General features: G+C 47.2%; 1 protein-coding gene and 2 pseudogenes across 1 annotated transcript in view; 1 reads left to right on the forward strand and 2 right to left on the reverse strand.

Moving 5' to 3' along the window:
* LOC141093967 (uncharacterized) overlaps positions 1–16,506 on the forward strand; it is a 744,741-nt gene that overhangs the window by 446,929 nt on the left and 281,306 nt on the right. The gene's annotated exons all lie outside the window — the stretch shown is intronic.
* LOC141094360 (uncharacterized) overlaps positions 1–16,506 on the reverse strand; it is a 183,677-nt pseudogene that overhangs the window by 163,852 nt on the left and 3,319 nt on the right.
* On the reverse strand, positions 12,210–13,720 carry LOC141094327 (myosin-9 pseudogene; annotated as a pseudogene).

Consider the following 16,506-nt stretch of genomic DNA (forward strand, 5'->3'; position numbering starts at 1 on the left):
TAGGATAGCACACAGCAAAGTTCAATGTAGGCCTGAAATGCCACAATTTGTAGCCCACAGATAGATGAGGCGTGTCACAGAGATACCACATTTTCAAATACCTGGCCTGTATTTTTTTTGGCCAGTAAAATTGGGTCAATAAGTAGGCTAAGACACATCAAAAACAATTCTATGGAGGCCTAAAATGGCACAATTTTGAACGCAATGATATGCGATCCGTGTGGCGGACAAAACCTCGTGGAAAATATCTGCACTGTAGCTAAATATTTTTTTGGCAGCAAAATGGTGTCAAGAAATTGTATAAGGCACTCCAAATTTTTTTTACAGTACCACAAAATTGGCAGAATTTTGTGTGCCCTCAAATATGATCGCTGGGATGGGCAAACACATTTAAAATAGCTGGATTTTCATGCTGAACTATGAAAAGGATCTGGCTGTATTCTGCAGCATCAACAACCAAATGCAGAAAAAAAAACGTGTGCTCTGGATTGCTTTTGAATAAAATAATTAGGATTAAGATGCCCAAAAAATTATTCCTGGCCACTGATACCTGGCGCTATGTGTATACGGTCAATATGTGTAATAGGCAGCAGCAGTATACAGTAATGGAATAGACCCTCTTGCCATATGCAATAAAGTATGCCACGTACAATGCCTGCCTGGCTACCTAGCACTGATATCCATAGACCCTGATACACTGCGTGCTGCCTAGAACTGATATATATATATATAGCAACATGCACTACCTGCCTACCTATCACTAATATCTATATACCCCGCTGTAATTAGTCCTTAGAAGGATTGTTGGTTTAGCTGTATTAGTGGAGTCAACAATGGTGTACCCACAGCAACTGATACCCCACCTATTCGGTTCCTATCACTGCAGCAAGTCTCCCTACACTGGTGATTGCGAAGCTGACTGGAACCGATTACGCAGTGCGGCCAGCCAATCACTGTAATACCACAAGCAAGATGGCTGTGGCATTACAGTACATGGCAGACAATCCTTGCATGTTGATTGGCACTTTTTAGAGCGCCAAACATGCAGGGTGGAGACCCGAGCTCCCGCCGAATAATCACGGAAATGCTCGTTGCTCGCTGAGTACCGTGAGTACAGTGATGCTCGGCCAGTACCGAGCATTACAGAGTATGTTCACTCATCACTACTTATTTCCTTCACACTCTACATGAGTTTTTAGATGATGAAGAAGATGCAATTCCCAGGAATAACATTTTCCACATTCTGAACATAAAAAATGGTTTCTACCCTGTATGAGTTCTCTGATGTGCAACAAGTTTTGAACTCGAACTAAAACATTTCCCACATTCTGGACATAAATATGGCTTCTCTCCTGTGTGAATTCTTCGATGTATAATAAGATCTTGTCCCTGGATAAAACATTTTCCACATTCTGGACATGAATACGGCTTCTCTCCTGTGTGGATTCTTTGATGTTTAAGAAGATCTGGTTTCTGGCTAAAACATTTTCCACATTCTGGACAAATATATGGTTTCTCTCCTGTGTGAATTCTTTGATGTTTAAGAAGATATGGTTTCTGAATAAAACATTTCCCACATTCTAGACATGAATATGGCTTCTCTCCTGTGTGAATTCTCTGATGTTTAAGAAGATCTGAATTGTAGTTAAAACATTTTCCGCATTCTTCACATAAATGTGGCTTCACCCCTGTGTGATTTCTCTGATGTACATACAAATGTGATTTCTGGTTAAAACATTTCCCACATTCTGAACATGAAAATAGCTTTTCCCCTGTGTGAATTCGCTGATGAGTAAGGAAATGTGCTTTCTGGTTGAAACATTTGCCACATTCTGGGCATGAATATGGCTTCTCTCCTGTGTGAATTCTTTGATGTTTAAGAAGATCTGATCTCTGGATAAAACATTTCCCACAATCTGGACATGGATATGGCTTCTCTCCTGTGTGAATTCTTTGATGTTTTAGAAGATCTGATCTCTGGTTAAAACTTTTCCCACATTCTGAACATGAATACGGCTTCTCCCCTGTGTAACTTCTGTAATGTGCAAGCAATTTTGACTTACAGTTAAAACATTTCCCACATTCTGAACATGAAAATGGCTTTTCTTCTGTGTGAATTCTCTCATGTGTAAGCAACTTAGATTTATGTTTAAAATATTTTACACATTCTGAACCGGAAAATGGTTTCTTCTCTGTGGGAATTATTTGATGCTCAACATCACGTTTGCAGCTTTCATTTTCCTTAACAGCCTGTGATGAATCCAAATAGGTGACTGATTGAAAAGGCTCCGATGATTGATTTTTGCTCTGAAGGGCTGGAGGTACAGCTGGAATAATGGCATGCTTTTCATAGGTATCTGGTTTGACACCACAGTCACCTGCCAAGAATAAAACCGGTTTCATTATTTTTCAATATCAATGCCTTATATTTTATATCATTTCTATATGCAGCTGTGGCAAAAGTTAAGAGATCACTTTCAAAGGTTTAGTTTGTCTGATTTTTCTCTTTATAGGTATATTTTTGAGTAAATGTAAATTGTTCTTTTAGTCTACAAACTTCTGACACCATATCTCCAAATTTCCAAGCAATAAATGCTGTATTTTTTTCTGAAAAGGAGAAATGGTCTAAATTAAAAAAACAGCTTTCAGACCTCAAATAATGCTAAGAAAACAAGTTAGTAATCATTTAGAAACAACAATACTAATGTTTTAACTCAGGAAGAGTTCAGAAATCAATATTTTGTGGAATAACCATGATTTTTAAAAACAGCTTTCATGCGTCTTGGCTGCTTTCCACCAGTCTTTCACACTGCTTCTGGTGCAAAAATTTAAGCAGTTCTTCTTTGTTTGATGGCTTGTGACTATCCATCATCCTCTTTATTACATTCCAGAAGTTTTCAATGGGGTTCAGGTCTTGAGAATGGACTGCCCATGACAGGGATTTGATGTGGTGGTCTCTTAGGCCTGTTTCACATTTCCGTTTGTCTCCATCAGTCAAAATCCGCCGTTTTGCAAAAAAAAAAAAACGGATCCGCCATTTTTCTTGGCGGATCCGTTTTTTTTCCCATTGACTTGCATTATCAGCGGATCTTGACGGATGGTCATCCGTTGGATCCGTTCTTTTACGGATCCGCCGAAATTTTGGCATCCGCTGACATGACTGGACGGACAATGAACCTTTTTTTTGGCTGCCCGGATCCGCATTTTTACACAGCGCATGCTCGGAAGAATTGCCTTTGCTGGAAATTTAACCTGGCGGCAGGAAAAATTCTCTCTCTCTCTCCTTTTTTTCCGACCACGGGTTCCTTTAAAATTCAACCTTTGCCGAATCCGGCAAAACAACGGTCCGGTAGCACACGTTGGTATGAAAACGGTAACATATCCATGTTCCGCCATGTTCGCGGATTGCAACTGATCTAAAAAATGTAAGTGTGAAACAGGCCTTACTTTTTGCCAGAGCTGTACTTAGTTTCATTATGCTTGAATTGTATAGAATTATGAGCTACGATAGTGGTGAGCCACCTGTTCACAAATCCCATGGTACTGAACCTCTAAAGTACAATCGACAAACATAATACACAAACGCAGAAAAGTTTGAAGCAATGAAGGGAGGACTAAAAGTAAGCTTTATTACATTCTATAGCAATGGATAAAAATATAGCCATAAAAACAAGTAAGATTCTAAAAGGGGTATTCCCATCTTTGATCAACTATCCCAATATGTAGTAGGTTTAATAATATTAGGAAATATGTAGTATAGTTCTTCTGATTTGCTATGTTGCTCACCCCATTTGCAGAGCATTGCATTAGCTTAGGTATCCAGGGTTACTACCACTGATATAGTGACTGTTAGTTGCTAGTGGTCATAACCATGGATACCTAAGCTACTGCAATGCTCAGGACATTGGGTAAGCGACAGAAAATCAGGAAAACTATACCAAATTTCTAACTGGAGGTATTTGCTATTATTATTATTACACCTACTATATTTTGGGATAGGATCTTGGAAATGAGAGTACCCCCTTGTTACAGAACCACTCAGCACCCTGAATATGTTGTGTAGTTATAAGTATATATAATAGGTTCCATGTGAGATGCATGTCCCTATGTATCAGCAGTGTCCGCCCTCCCCCACCTTTGTAATTCCCACAGTAAACATCTGCAGGCTCCGGCCACCTGCGGCTTTTGTAATGCATGTCTGGCCTGACACTTGTCTATTGGCTGGCCCTCTGTATCTGTGTGATATATTCTGTGTCCCGTGAGTAAAGTGTTGTCAGACTGGAAATACATGGAGAAGCAGTGATCTTTTATATGCGCCCATGCACTCAGAGGAATTCCAGCCAGCGTCCTTCATTCAGACTCCAGCCAACGCAGAGCGGACCTCCGAAAACACGGGGTGGTACTGAAAGAGGTACCCCAGCTTGGATGACCCCGTTACACTGGTGGCAGCCAGCGGGATTTGATACCCCTTCTACAGGAGGAAAGGAATGAATGGAAAATAATTACCAGAAGTTAAAGAGGACTACATTAAAAGATCTGGTGGAAGCCCGAGGGTTGATCGCCAGCAACAAAACAAAAGCGGATTTGATAGCAGCCATCATGGAACACGACAGTGCAGCACCCCCCCAATGTGAATTTGGAGGAGACCGAATTCCAGAGGGAGGTAAAGAACAGACTGGCGTTCTATGGCCCAAACCCTGCAGTAGAGATCATACGAGAGGTGATGGCTGATGTGCGTACTGATCTGAAGGAAAAGATGGCCGAGCGGACCAGGATAGAGCTAGCCAAGATGGAGATGGCAGAGCGGAGAGAGGAGAGTCAGCGAGCAGGGGGAACTCTGGCCTTTGACTAGGTACCTTCAACAGTAAGCCATAAAAAGATCCAGTACAATGCCTTCCGACAGTTGGGGGAGGCAGAGGAAGACATTGATGGCTTTCTGCAGGACTTTGAGCGGCAGTGTGCCCTTCATCAAGTAAAGCCGGAGGAACGGGTTCAGATTCTGGCCAGCAAGCTGACAGGCTGGGCAGCGGACGCCTATCGCACGGTACCTGATAAGGACTGTAAGGACTATGAGCGGATCAAAGAAGTGATCTTGGCCCGGTATACGCTGACACCAGAGGCCTACCGCCAAAAGTTCCGCGGACTTATAAAATGCGTAACCGATACCCACGCTGAATGGGCCTGTAAATTACGGCGGTCACTGCTACAGTGTGTACAAGGGAACAAAGCAACCACTAAGGAGGACGTCCTCCAGCTCTTCCTGTTAGAACGATTCTTTAATGGACTAAACCCCGAGACACAGGAATGGCTTCGGGACAGGCGGCCAACGACTCTTGAGGATGCCGCTCGTCTGGCCGATGAACATCATGATGCCAGGAGGCCGCAGTTGTCCGGATCAAAGGTGGTCACTAGGGGCCCGCCCATGGACCTGGAGGGCCCCAAACCACCGAAGATTGTAGGGGGACCAGCTATAAACCTGGCCTACCACAGTCCCCCTGGGGCGCGATGCCACACCTGTCGTCAGCTGGGCCACCTGCAAAGACAATGCCCCAACCGGACTCAGCATACCCAGTGGCCGAAGGCGGGCACAGCTACCTTCAGCCGGGCTGCTGTACACTGCTACCAAGGCGAAGCTGACCCGGCATTGGGGGCTACGATTAACCAAGAGGTGGAAGAGATGGAGGAAGTGCTGCATGAAGTAGACCCCGTGCAGGCAGCCCGGGCAGATAATCGACAACAGCATCGACAGGTCATGTGGGTTAATGGGAAACGTATGCAGGGACTAAGAGATTCCGGGGCAACTTTAACCCTTGTGAAGCCTCATCTCGTCCGGGACCAAGAGAAGACGGACCGGACAGTGGCAGTCCGTGTAGCAGGGGAAGCCATACATCGACTACCCACTGCCAGGATTCACCTGAACTGGGGAGTCGGGGATGGCCTTGTTGAGGTCGGCTAGATGGAGGATTTGCCTGCAGACGTCTTGCTGGGAAATGACTTGGGGCCCATGTTGTCTGCATTCTCGGTGGCCCCTCTGGCTGAGACATATCCTGTGACCACCGGGAGACAAGCTCAAGCTGCGGAGGCGGAATCACACTCAGAGGCCCAGGTAAGACATTCCAGCCCTACACGTATTCCCATAGCCAGACACATTTCTTGGGCCACCCCAGATGAATTGAATTTAAGAGGGAGTTACTTGAGGATCCTTCATTAGAGGGATATCGTGGGAAGTCACAGGAGGGGAGAGGGGTACTGGAAGGGGAACAGTTTGTATGGAAGCAGGGACTCCTCTACCGGATCACAGCGCAGCACCACACAGAGACGAGCCCCACTATAAAACGACAGCTGGTAGTTCCCAAGAAGTATAGGCAGGAGTTACTGCGAATCTCTCATGATATACCCTTGGCCGGGTACTTCGGCGTCAGTCGCACCAGGCATCGTCTGACACAAAACTTCTTTTGGCCGGGGGTAACCTATGATGTTCGTCAGTACTGCCAGACCTGTGACAGTTGCCAGCGCATTGGCAAGAGGGGGGATCGATGCAAGGCCAAATTACGCCCCCTCTCCATTGTGGAGGAACCATTTAGCTGAGTAGCAGTCGATCTGATAGGGCCGTTAGCCAAACCCAGTCCGTCAGGGAAAACGTATATATTGTCAGTGGTAGATTATGCCACACGGTATCCAGAGGCGGTTGCGTTACCTAACATACTGGCAGAGACGGTGGCGGCCGCCCTGCTCCAGGTTTTCTCACGGGTTGGATTTCCCAGGGAGATTATCTCGGACCAGGGTACCCAGTTTACAGCAGAGGTGACCAACCAACTGTGGAAGCTGTGCGGCGTAAAGTCCATTAGAAGCGCCCCGTACCACCCGCAAACCAATGGGTTGTGTGAACGCTTTAATGGGACATTAAAACAGCTCATTGGGACTTTTACCAGGACATACAGGGACTGGGAGAAATTCTTGCCACACCTCCTGTTTGCCTATCGGGAGGTGCCCCAAGAATCCACGTGGTTCTCCCCGTTTGAGCTGGTATACGGGAGACGGGTAAGGGGACCCCTAGACTTAGTGCTGGAACACTGGGAGGGGAGGGCCTCATAGAAGGGGTACCTATTGTACCCTATGTGCTGAAATTCTAGGACCGCCTACAGGAGCTGACTCAGGCTGTACATGAGAACCTGCAGGCGACCCAGCGGCGCCAGCGCGTATGGTACGATCGGAGGGCCAGAGAGCGCACTTTGGAAATAGGACAGAAGGTCCTGGTGTTAGAGCCCACTAAGCAGAATAAGTTCAAGCTGCATGGCAGGGGCCCTACCAGGTAGTGGGGAAAATAGTCGACACAACCTATAATGTCGCCGATTGTGACGACCCCAGGGTTATCCGCATGTTCCACGTGAATATGCTGAAGCCCTACCGGGAGCGCCCTGAAGAGGTAGTGGCCATCTGTGCACCTGAAGCAGAGGATTTAGCCGGACTTCCCTTGCCGGATGTCTTAGGGGAAAGGACTCAGTCTAAAACATGGGACCAGGTACACTTGGGTGAAGACTTAGGCCCCCGGGAGAGACAGTAGGCGGAGGCGTTGTTGAGGCTACGACAGAGGATGTTTTCAGAGAGACCGGGGTACACTCGCCTGGCACAACACAAGGTTGAGACCCAGGATCAGACCCCCCTGTGACAAAACCCCTTCCGCATCCCTGAGTCTGTACGAGAGGGGATGCGACAAGAGATACAAGAGATGTTGCGTTTAGGGGTCATTGAAGAGTCAGATAGTCCCTGGGCATCCCCCGTAGTGTTAGTGCCCAAGAAGGATGGGACTACACGGTTTTGTGTAGACTATCGTAAGCTCAATGAGAAAACAGTGACGGATGCATACCCCATGCCGCTTGTGGATGAGTTGTTAGACCGGCTGGCGGGGGCAAAGTATTTGACCACCATCGATCTATGCAAAGGCTACTGGCAGATTCCCCTTAGTCCTGACGCTCTTCCCAAGTCGGCATTTGTCACCCCGTTTGGCTTATTCCAGTTTGGAGTTATGCCATTCGGGATGAAGAATGCCTCGGCGACCTTCCAAAGGCTGGCTGACCGGCTTCTGCATGGTCTCCAGGACTATGCTTGTGCCTACCTAGACGACATCGCCATCTCCAGTGCGACATGGGAAAGCATCTAAATCACCTAGAAACAGTATTGGACAGGATCCACCAGGCCGGAATCACCCTGAACCCAAACAAGTGTCACGTGGGCAAAGCATAGGTTCAGTATTTAGGGCATTGGGTGGGAAGTGGGAAACAGCGACCAGAACCAGCCAAGATTGAGGCCATAGCCAAATGGCCCATGCCACGCACTAAAACCCAGGTCATGGCGTTTCTAGGCACAGCGGGGTATTACAGGAAATTCGTTCCCAATTACAGCAGCGTAGCCAAGCCCCTCACTGATTTGACTTGTAAGAACCAACCCCGCCAGGTAACCTGGACCTCAGAGTGTGAGGAAGCCTTCCGCCAACTAAAGGACGCCCTCACCAATACCCCTGTATTGGCTGCACCCGATCCAACTAAACGTTTTCTGGTTCACACAGACGCTTCTATGTTTGGATTGGGGGCAGTACTGAGCCAAGTCGGGCCGGACGGCCAAGAACACCCGGTAGCTTACCTGAGTCGGAAACTACTGCCCCGTGAAGTAAGCTATGCGACCATCGAGAAGGAGTGCCTGGCGGTAGTATGGGCACTCAAAAAGTTGCAACCATTTTTGTATGGACGACAGTTTTCCCTCCTAACGGACCATAATCCCCTAGTCTGGCTTAATCGGGTCTCCAGAGACAACGCCAGATTGCTGCGGTGGAGTTTAGCCCTACAACCTCTGGACTTCACCATCCACCACAGACCCGGCAAACAAAACGGTAACGCCGATGGACTAAGTCGACAAACGGAACTTGTACCAACCCTATAAACATCGGTCATCCCCAAACCGATCCGTTGAGGATCAGACTGTGTATGCCGATCACGTCGCTGAAAAGGGGGAGCCGTATTACAGAACCACTCAGCACCCAGAATATGTTGTGCAGTTATATGTAAATATAATAGGTTCCATGTGAGATGCATGTCCCTAATGTATCAGCAGTGTCCGCCCTCCCCCCACCTTTGTAATTCCCACAGAAAACATCCGCAGGCTCCGGCCACCTGCGGCTTTTGTAATGCATGTCTGGCCTGACGCTTTTCTATTGGCCGGCCCTCTGTATCTGTGTGATATATTCTGTGTCCTGTGAGTAAAGTGTTGTCAGACTGGAAATACATGGAGAAGCAGTGATCTTTTATATGCGCCCATGCACTCAGAGGAATTCCAGCCAGCGTCATTCATTCAGACTCCAGCCAATGCAGAGCGGACCTCCGAAAACACGGGGTGGTACTGAAAAAGGTACCCCAGCTTGGATGACCCCGTTACACCCCTTAAGGCCTCCTTTACATGTCAGTGTGTCCGGTACGTGTGGTGACAGTTTTCATATGTACCTGAGACACTTAAACATATAGACCCATTAAAGTGAATGGATTTGCACACATGTCAGTGTGTTTCCACGGACCATGTGTCTGTGGGCAAGGCACGCTGACTTGACTGTTTTTTAGCAGCAGAACACGCCACAAAACATCTCGCACACGTGCACACTAATGACACATGGATGACTGTTTACGCTGATATCCCTCACCTGTCCAAAGTTGAAAGAATCCAAAGTGTCCCACGGCATAATCCATCTGTGCAATATTTGCTTATCAGCATAAGCGGTGACCTGAGGCGACCACTCACGTTGAAAAGCTGGGGAGTATGACTCGTTGCAATCTGATTTCTCAAGGTGAACTGCGATGATCTCACTGAGGTCATCATCGTTCATAGGCCCACTCTTGCTGCAGGGAGTCATTTTCCCCTGCTCTTCAGCGGGAGTGGTTGCCTCATAACCCTTCATCAAACTCCATCCCACCCAAAAGCACTACAAATATTGGCTGGTGACTAGCTCATCCAACCTTTATCCACCCATAATTTCTCAAAATGGTTTGACCATCATTGTAAATAAGCTCCTGTACTTTGTAAGCTCTTATGGGCAGGGTTGTCAATAGCTTTGCAATACTTATTGTATTATCGTTAATTTTATGACTGTTGTATATGAACTGTTGAATTGTAAAGCACTCTGGAATATGTTGGCGCTATATAAACAGATAGCAAATGTCGCACAGATGGATTACAGCGTTGGTAACTCGATTCTTTCAACTTTGGACAGGTCAGCGATATTGTTGTCTTTTATTTTTGTTTGTTTACAGATGACAATGGCTCCAGGGGATTATGTGTTAAGAGCTTGTACCCATTACCATGAAAAAAAGTTCCAATTTTGGTCCAGAAAAGTAGGACTAATGTCATGCACGTACAATCTGACTTTTTACATCTAGCATCAGATTGACATCCGAATGCCATGTAATTGCTATTCGATTGCAATATGATTTTAACGTGAACTTTGACAGAGTAATTCTCTATGTCATTTACACATAGTTTTCCAAGGAAATAGACTTCAATACACACACATATGTATACTGATGAAAAGCCGGCAATTCATCTGCTGTGTGCAGTAGAATCACAGCGCGACGCGACAGAGTAGAACAGATAGATTCCAAACAGTGTAGATACATAGAATAGATATAAAGATGTCAGTCACACATATAATTAGTACAGTGTGTGCAGCTTACTGTACATTTATTTAATTAAATTATTATTTTTCTGGAAACAAATTCCATAGGTTTAATTTTCATAACCAGAAGAGGTAAAGCTGATGGCTGTGGGCTTACTCTACATGTATTTTATTAGTTACTAAATAATTTTCTGAAAAAACTGGCATGGGGTCCCCCGACAATTTATTAACCAGCAGAGTGAAAGCGGACAGCATCCAGTGTTAATAGAGGTGACCAGGAGGATGACGAGGATGTAGGAGGAGTGCTGCACCGAAGATTGTGTTATGTGTAGGCGCTGACTGACTACGTGAGGACTAAATCGCGAGCTCCGGCGAGGCTGGAAGAGGAGTGTTGGGATGGAGACAGCCCCTGTACATGGTGCAATCTACAGCACTATTTTATTGAAGACAAATTAGCAGACAGTGTCTTAAACAAAATGGTGCTGCATAGCATGGTATGACCATGTGCTGACTCCGGCGCCATTTTTTTAAAAATATTTAACACAGACAACGCATAGCAGGGGAGCTGGGGAAAGGTACCTATGTATGTATGTATTGTAAGGTAGCACTTGTTATTCGGGTTGGGGATACTCGCTTTGCAGCCAAATAACCAGGTCCGGCACGGGTTTTTCATAAAACATCAACATAGTCCATGCGGTTTATTCATCATCATAAACCAAAGCAATATGTAACAGTCTTACAGCAGTCTTACAGCAGGGTATCTTCACAGTGGAGCTCTGCTCCCCTTAGCCCTCCTGGTCACACAGGCTGTGCTTCATCCAGCAATCAGGCTCTCTAGCCTCACAGTTACACTCCTATGTCCGGGTTACCTCTTAGCTGCTTCACCACACTGCAGACATCCATTCCCTCCAGGGAACCATCAGACACACGTCGCCATGACACACAGCGTCTACAGATGCTTTCAGGAAGGCAGCCATATCTTCCAGCACGTCAGCCAGACAAGACCTTCCATACGGACCAATCAGGTCCAAGCATTCACTCATGTGACCTACCCTGGTCACCTTATATGGTCCATAGCCACGCCCACCAGATCACATGGCTATGACCTCATCGCAGGTCCTACAACCATTCACACACATACTGTTCATTATGGGTGTTTTAGACACACGCCCTGGGTGAATTTGTAGGTGGTTGGTCCTACCCATCTCACCAACCACCTAAAGGCTTCCCTAACACATTGGAACAGAACATCAGCAGTAACCCCGCTGATCAAGACATAATCAAGCCCACCCACCTTGGGATACATAACGGTCATTTAGGATCCTGCTCCTATTACCACCCTGGATATGGCTATATGCCCGTCCTGTGACACCCACACAGCGCCCCTTAGCGGACACAGTGGACACTATACCACATACCTCCCCCTCTGTTCAAACTTGTGGGGTAGAACACACGACATCACCCAGGGATCTCGAGACCGGCACCCATGTCACCTAGCCCAACAGTTCGAGAGAACCGTCTCCGTCTGTTTTGTCTGTCATATGACCTCATCTCTATGTTAGAACTTCACTACCCTCAGCAGTCAGAATATCAGTCTTGGGCTTTGGCCCTTCAGTCAGTCTGTCTGCGTCATCAGACACTGTTTAGTCACTACACTTCTACAGTGCGCTCAGTCAACTCCTTTTCTGCCTATGCGTCTTGTAACACATGGTACATCACCACGTCTAAGTTTGCTTTTCAGTGCATTAACCTCACAGTTCATTGTATCTGGGGTCTCTGTAGCATCCTCCAGTTCACGCTGTAATTTACGGTGCAATGCATTGGCATGTTGAGCCTCTTTCTCTGCTTCTTCCACCTGGCGCTTCAGCTGTTTCAGACGAACATTAATTCCTTCCGCCAGGTCTTTGTACTGCTCAGAATTACGCCTTTCATCATCCATTTTCATTAGTACTTCCTTCAGTTTTTTCTCTGTATGACGTACTTGTTTGCTTGCAGATTGTCACTCTTTAGTTTCAGCATCAAGCTGCTCCTCCAGTTGTGCAACCTTTGCTTCCAAAGCGGTGACTGAAGCCTTGAATTTAGATTTAACAGAGCCTTCTTATTCTTGTAACTTTGCTTTTACCTCCTTATTCTGGCGATCTACAGTAATTTCTGACGAGCATTCTCATTCTTCTGAGCACTACTACATTCTGCATTCAGATCAGCATTCATCTGGTCAACCTGAAGTGTGGCCTTTCTCAGCCTGTCATTGGCTAATTCAACGTTGCCTTGTTCTTCCTCCAATTCTTCTTCAAGCTGTGCAATGCGAGAATCTAAACGCCTCTTTTCTTCCAAAGCCACAGCACCTTTACCACTGCCGTTGGCAATTTCATCGGCCAGTTCATCTCTTTTCTAATGTGCTTGCCTTTTAGCATGCTCTGCAGCAGCAAGCTCCTCCTGCATATGAATCATATTTGCTTCCATACTTTTCAGTTTCTTCTTGTCTTCACTCTGCTCATCACTCGGGCCTGGCCGCTGTAAGTCTTCGTCCCACTTCTTCTCCCGCAGAAGACCTCTTACAGTTTCTGTGAGTACTCCTACCTCTTCTCTGAGGGTCTTATTCAGACCTTGCCACGTTGCCAGGTGATCTTTGAGCTCGGAGACTTCCTTCTCTAGCTCTTCTAGTCTGTGCTCCCTTTCTCTCTCAGAGCCACAGTCACCCCTAGAGACTGAGTCACCCCGATCATCTGAGTGAACCCTCCAGTTACCCTCTGACCGTGTGTCCGCTCCAGTCGTCTCATCTCCCAGCCCACCATCCGTCATGTCACGAGACGTCAAATGTACCCCTTCTTCTGGACACTTCTACATCAGACCTGTTCACTTTAGGAGGCATCATCGTCTCAATGTCTGCTAGCCCAACATTAGAAATGTCTCCATCCCCCTGCCACACATCAAACAAAACAAAGTCCTGGCCCCTCTCAAAGGCATATACTGTCTGGTGGTATACCTCCATCTTGGCACTCAACGCTTTTGGACCCCTCAAACATTACTCTGTCTACCGCATAGCTCACAGTGACCCCATGTTTGCAGCGAACCTGGACCTTTTTCTCGGTCAGACAGAAAATGAGGAGTTTCTGTCAGAGTCACCTGACTCTTTGAGTCCAACCGTCCAGAGACTCCTTCCCGATGCAGCATCACGGTACACACCTGTGGCCCGTCGTTATCCGGAAAGAATATCCCACATTCTGAAAAAGTCATACACAAACACTGCGGTTCCCCAGACATGTCCACTAAGGTAACCAGTGCTGCCCTTTTCTGGACCACCCCGATTTGGGTCGCCGCCCCCCTCTGGGACTCCACCCCCTTCTGGGTTAACACCCCGATTTGGGTCACCGCCCTTCTCTGGGATTCCACCCCTTTTTGGGTTACCACCCCAATTTGGGTCACCGCCCCCCTCTGGGACTCAACCCCTTTTTGAGTTACCATCCCGATTTGGGTCATCGCCCCCTCTGGGACTCCACTCCTTTTTGGGCTACTACCCCGATTTGGGTCACCGCCCCCTTTCTGGATTTCCCCATGTCCCTTCTACAGGTCTCCTTAGACCACAGTTCACACAAAACAGTTTGTCTCTTACGATACCATACCAGCTCCTGCTGGCACTAATCACCGACACCTCCGGCTGCCGCTCACAAACAGCTGCTGGTGTCATCTTCGTAACCCCGCCGAGTTACAGCAAGCCGCTTGTCACCTTCGTAACCCCGCCGAGTTACAGCAAGCCGCTTGTCACCTTCTTAACCTCACTGAGCCACCGCAAGCTGACTTGAGAGGGAAAAAGAAAAAAAACACACAACACAAAAACACACGTGTCCCGTCTGTGTGCTATTTAGGTCGTCCATCTCTTCCGGAGACCGTCCAACAAACAGGGCGCACCGGGTGCTATTCAGGGAGCTGACCCTCCTCCCAGGGTTTCCCAACACACTGGCCTCACCAGGGCCAGGGGCTCAGCGGGTGCTATTCAGGACATCCGTCTCCACCTGAGACTGTCCAACACTCACACCTCACCAGGTTCAAGGTCACAGCACGTGCTCCAGGGATCCGATTCTTCTCCCAGAACCTCCCAACACTGACCCTCCAGGACCTTGCACACTGAACCATCCAGGTACACAGTCTTTCTCGCTGACCCCGGTCAGTACAACACAGACTCCTGTCTGTTACCTGTTGGTGACAGCCACACAGGTTCTCGGACGCGCTTCTCCTCAGAGGTATCCCACAATTCATCCACAGTCTCTTTTCTCTGACCCCGGTCAGTATACCACACGGTTTTCACGACCGTCACCTGCCGGCCACGCAGGTTCTCGGACCCCTCTACCGCAGAGGTGTCCTAGAAATCTATCACTGACCCCGGTTCAGCATACCACACGGTTTTCAAGACTGTCCGCTCTCCTGGCTCAGAGTCGCCAGCACTGCAACATGTGCTTTTGGAACCGTTGCCCTTAGCAACCGAATTTTGCAGACCTCGTCCGTTGCCCCTAGCAACAAGGCTACAACAGTGCCCGCATTCTCCACCAATTGTAAGGTAGCACTTGTTATTCGGGTTGGGGATACTCGCTTTGCAGCCAAATAACCAGGTCCGGCACGGGTTTTTCATAAAACATCAACATAGTCCATGCGGCTTATTCATCATCATAAACCAAAGCAATATGTAACAGTCTTACAGCAAACAGCAGGGTATCTTCACAGTGGAGCTCTGCTCCCCTTAGCCCTCCTGGTCACACAGGCTGTGCTTCATCCAGCAATCAGGCTCTCTAGCCTCACAGTTACACTCCCGTGTCCGAGTTACCTCTTAGCTGCTTCACCACACTGCAGACATCCATTCCCTCCAGGGAACCATCAGACACACGTTGCCATGACACACAGCGTCTACAGGTGCTCTCAGGAAGGCAGCCACATCTTCCAGCACGTCAGCCAGACAAGACCTTCCATACAGACCAATCGGGTCCAAGCATTCACTCATTTAACCTACCCTGGTCACTTTATATGGTCCGTAGCCACGCCCACCGGATCACATGGCTATGACCTCATCGCAGGTCCTACAACCATTCACACACATACTGTTCATTATGGGTGTTTTAGACACACGCCCTGGGTGAATTTGTAGGTGGTTGGTCCTACCCATCTCACCAACCACCTAAAGGCTTCCCTAACACATTGGAACAGAACATCAGCAGTAACCCCGCTGATCAAGACATAATCAAGCCTTCATCCCAAGGCCACCCACCTTGGGATACATAACGGTCATTTAGAATCCTGCTCCTATTACCACCCTGGATATGGCTATACGCCCATCCTGGGACACCCACACAGCTAGTGGACACTACACCACAATACGTATGTATGTATCTGTGTATGTACAATATGTATAGAAGAATAGCAGTGAATGCAGGATGGGGGACAAATACCAGGCTGGAGGAGCACACACCAGGACAAGCTATTGAACCAGTTCTATGCCCGAATTGTGAGCATTTTTATTGGTACATGTTTGTGCTATGTTAACCCATTCAAGACCTTGCCCTTTTTCATTTTTGCGTTTCTGATTTTCACCCCCCTTCTTCCCAGAGCCATAACTTTTTTTTATTTTTCCATCACTATGGCCATTTTAGGGCTTGTTTTTTGCAGGACAAGTTGTACGTTTGAACGACATTGGTTTTACCATATCGTGTACTCAAAAAAAATGGGAAAAAAATCCAAGTGCGGTGAAATTGCAAAGAAAGTGCAATTCCACAACTTTTTTTGGATTTTATTTTTACCATGTTCACCAAATGCTAAAACTGAGCTGCCATTATGATTCTCCAGGTCATTACGAGTTCATA

This window comes from Dendrobates tinctorius, unplaced genomic scaffold, assembly GCF_039654945.1.
Source record: "Dendrobates tinctorius isolate UK_male_01 unplaced genomic scaffold, ASM3965494v1 ptg000063l, whole genome shotgun sequence".
In the NCBI taxonomy this organism is placed as follows: Eukaryota; Metazoa; Chordata; class Amphibia; order Anura; family Dendrobatidae; genus Dendrobates; species Dendrobates tinctorius.